Source organism: Pinus tabuliformis, chromosome X, assembly GCF_031772625.1.
Source record: "Pinus tabuliformis cultivar Carrire ecotype Pingquan chromosome X, CPIR1, whole genome shotgun sequence".
In the NCBI taxonomy this organism is placed as follows: domain Eukaryota; kingdom Viridiplantae; phylum Streptophyta; class Pinopsida; order Pinales; family Pinaceae; genus Pinus; species Pinus tabuliformis.
The window spans coordinates 1,389,779,148-1,389,783,335 of record NC_142308.1 but is presented as its reverse complement, the minus strand read 5'-3'; positions in this window follow the sequence as shown (position 1 = coordinate 1,389,783,335).

The window sequence follows — 4,188 nt, the reverse complement described above, 5'->3', positions numbered from 1 at the left end:
AGGCATATCATCCAAATATTGAGGCAGTACAAGAGGTGTAAAACGAGCAGCCATTGGTCTTGGTGGATTTGCAATCGGCCTTGGGGATGTTGGGGGAGTGGGTGTAGCTTATGTATGGGGGGTAGGAGGAGGTGTATGCGGAGGCGAAGCAATCTTGGATGTTTGAGGAGTAGAAGGAGTGGATGGAGGCGACACTATTGAAGATTTTTTATTAGAAACAGTAGGCTGCACAAGAATGGTAGGAATCAAAGGAGGTTCGGTGGGAATTCTTGAGCTAGATGCAATTGCAAATGACCTAAGGGTTGCAGAAGCAGTCTCTAAGAAATCAACACTATTAGAAGCCACAATTTAAGTCTGGATTTGATTCAAGATATAATAGTCAATAGATTTATTGGACCTTCCAGTTTCAATATTTCTAAGAAAATTGGGATTTAAGGTAGTTGAAGCAACAATGCTTTTAGATTTGGCTTCAAACAAAGACAACTCAAACTGCTCATCAAATTCAAGATCCTCGAGATACTCAAAACCAAGAGGACATGATTGAGATTTGAACACGAGAATGACAGAACTTCCTTGGCAAAGGATTCTTGGAATAAGATTAGGATTTTCGTAGACAGGAGGGGGATTAGGATCTGGATTTTCTCTAGTATGTCTTCTGGAAGCCAGTGTGCTATTATTTCCAAGAAATCAAATGGACATTAACAACTTGTTCAGCCTATCAAATCCTAAACTTATCATCCAAAAGCTTAGAATTATCAGATGTACTGGGGTGATCTGCAAGTTAGATACTCCATTTATAAGACTAGACCGGAGATTGACTGAAGTAGCGTTTATCTACTTGCGCTAATGCAAAGCAAAAGCATTTCGAAGGCTACCTGGCTAATCTTTAGGCTCCGTCTGTAGTTTATAAAATGAAGAACACTAACAAACAAACAATTTGTTCCCCAGTATGGTCACCACTATGTTAGTGCCTAGATTTACCTCAGGTTGAAAAGGTAGGATCTAGGGCCAACATCAAACCACGCTCAGCCTGGTAGCTAGCCCTACCAGGTCAGGAGAGGGCTCTCTCCAGGTCAATCTCAGCAAATAATAATTGATGAGGGCTTGAGATGACTGATAGAAATACCGATTTTAGGCTAGGTATATGTGCAAGAGAATTTGGTTTGATAAGATGGAGTTTTCTTCGCACAGATGGAAAGGTAGATTTTAGGTGCGGGGATTGAGGCTCAGTCCTGCAGAGATCTCAATGGGGCAAGGTAGGCAATTGTTTTTGGCACTTAAAATTGAATGAGATGGAAGGAATAGATAGGTGAGGTGTTAAAGAGGGCAAGAGAAATCATGGATCCTCCCCAAATCAAGAAACTAAAGCAAAATTCAAGTAGATCACTACACTGTCAATGGATTCTACTTACACTCTTGTTTGTTTAGTTCAGAAGAAACAAGATAGAGAATGGCATACATGACATATAAGGAAATTCACAATTACAAATAAAAGCACTATACCAAGACAAATTTCCACATGGATCCCAAAGAGTGTTGCAAACCCTAGTCTCAATTCCTTAGCCAAAATGCTGATATGAATGTACAATGAAGCTCAAGGCTTTCTCAAAATTCCAACCATGCTAATGACTAAAAAACAACGTAATATAGACAACCATAGCCCATCCTTGCCTCTAGGGATCGAGCTCACATGTTTAGGAGCTATTTCAACTAATTCTAAACTGAGAAGTATAAATTAGGCAATAGAATAGCATGCCTCTAGAAACAAGGGAACTGATTCATTTAGTTTCAAACAAATTTTAAACTAATGAATCTACCTCTACAAGTGAAAATTTAACATATCTACATCATGATCCATCAATGTACAATTAATTACATCAAAAATTTCCATTAGGAAAGTCAAAAAGTCAAACTAGCCAAAGCTGGGCGAAAAACAGAGCAATACTTGGTCAAACTGGCAATTTTTCCTCTATGCGCCATGCCTGATTCTCTATGCATAGCGCCTGTTTGGATGCACGTTTGGAGGCCTTCTGGGTGTCCAAATGAGCTCCAAGTGTGCTTGTCAGAAAGGTCTACCTATCTACTTTCCAACGCAATTTGAAGCTTTCAATTTGGCCTCCATTTTCTCCCCACAAAGTCAGTTCTCCCAACACTACTTCATGTGTGTCAAAATAGGGGTAGTGAGGTCATTTTTTGAGTGTTTTTGACCTTTTTGAGGGCTCAAAACCTGTCCAAATTTCTTGGAAAATGCTAGGAAAGCATATTTGTTCATGAAAAATCCAAAAATGCTGAGTTTTTTTGCTTTGGAGGCTCTTAGAAAAAGCGAGTGCCACATGGCGTGGCGCATAGGGCAGAAAAACCTGTTTTTTGTGCCAAAATTTTGAAAAATGCAAAAAGTGCTCCAAACTTTTTGAAATTTGGGCTGAGTCTTCTCCATCAAACATTGTGTTGGGCCAAGGAAGCTTCAACAAAAATCTGAAGTCCTTCATTCTCTTTTTTCCTCCTTGATCCTCTCTTCAGCTTTTCCTTTAAACTCCTGATACTCGCTTGGCACACCAAGTTACTTGACAAGTAATGATATGATAGGTTTCTAAGACTATTCTTCTCATTGATGGACTTTTCTAGCTTCCTCTCCAAGTGGATATTGGCTCTTTCAAGCCATGACTCCCTATCAGCATTAATCTCCTGCTCAAGTGAAGTGAACTCCACCCTCCTCCTTTGGGTAGCTTGGCGATTCTCCTGAATGTTTTGCAAATCCATAATCACCTACTAGTCCTCAACCTCCTTATTCTTTTGCTCTAGGTACTTTATTTTCCATTGGGCTCTATCCAATTTGATGGACAAGGCATCAATGTCTGCCTGCTGCTCCTGAATGATTTCTCTAAGATTTGTGCTTTGCGGGCCCAAATCAGTATCATCACCCTCAATGAGAATGAAATTAGTCTCTCGCTCACCTGATTGTCCTTCCTCCTGTAGTGGCCTCTTGCCTTTGTCCTGAACTTGTTATGCTGATGATGGAAGCGAGGCCCCTTCCACCATGGGTGGAGATAACACACGCTTTGCTGCTGCAAACAGCTGTCTAGTGCCCTTCTGATAGGTGATAAATACTGGAATGCTAGTGGTCTGTGTCTCATGACCCTCATGCTAATAAGAAGGTCCACCCGTCTCATGCAAAGCCTTTGAAGGTCCCTGTGGAGCTCTGAAAAACTCACGAGAGATGAAGTCCTCCAAAGTGATTCCCTGTAAGCCAAGCTGATGAATGACCACAATTTTAATGAGAGCAAAGTGGTAAATATTGTTGAACTGCTGCTAAGGAGTCTTATGCTGCACAAGGGTGGTCATCTTCTCTATGTTTCGGCACATGAAGTAAGGGATGTTCATCATCCTTACCCTAGTAAAATGCATCAGCAGCCTAATATGATAAGCATACAAACATGAAAACCGGCCCTCACAGCTGAAATACCTCATGATCAATTTCATCAACGGAGCATAAGCATATTTGAGGTATCGGAAAGGAAATACTCTACTGGGTTGTCTCAAATAGCTTGGTTTGATGTATGGTTCATAATGTTGCTGGTCAATTTGTTGCCTCTTGTTCCATTGCTCTCCAATGTTGGGAATACCGGTTTCTAGTGTAATGGATTCTGGTGTTAATGTGAAAGTGACACCAGTTAGAGTGGCTTAACCATCATGTGAATGCAACACAAACAAACGAGCCAACTCATGAAGAAACTGAATGCTAACAACCTTCTCACAAAATTCATAGTAGGACTGATGTTGGAAACAAGAGATGGCAAGAGGGCAGGCCTGTAATTCAACAAGAGTGGTTGGTTCTTCTCTAATATGTTTGCCACCTATATGAGGCCTCTTGGGTGCATGTACCTCTGTAGGTGAATCACTGTGGGTCTCCTCTTCATAATCGTATGAAGGATCAGATGCCATGTCTGCTAGTGGATGGACTGTTTTGGAGCTGTATTGATGAAAGATAGGTGATTTTATGATGTGTTTGGCCTTTTCTGCCAAGGGAGACAGTGAGATGAGGGAGGGGAAACAATGAGAGATTTAGGGATTGTTGGGACAGGTTTGATTAGGGAAATAGGGGATTAGGGAATGATTTGGGAGTTTTTGTATAGGACTAGGGTTTGGGAGTTAGAGAGTATTTAGGACTTTGGGAAATGGGAATTGGGG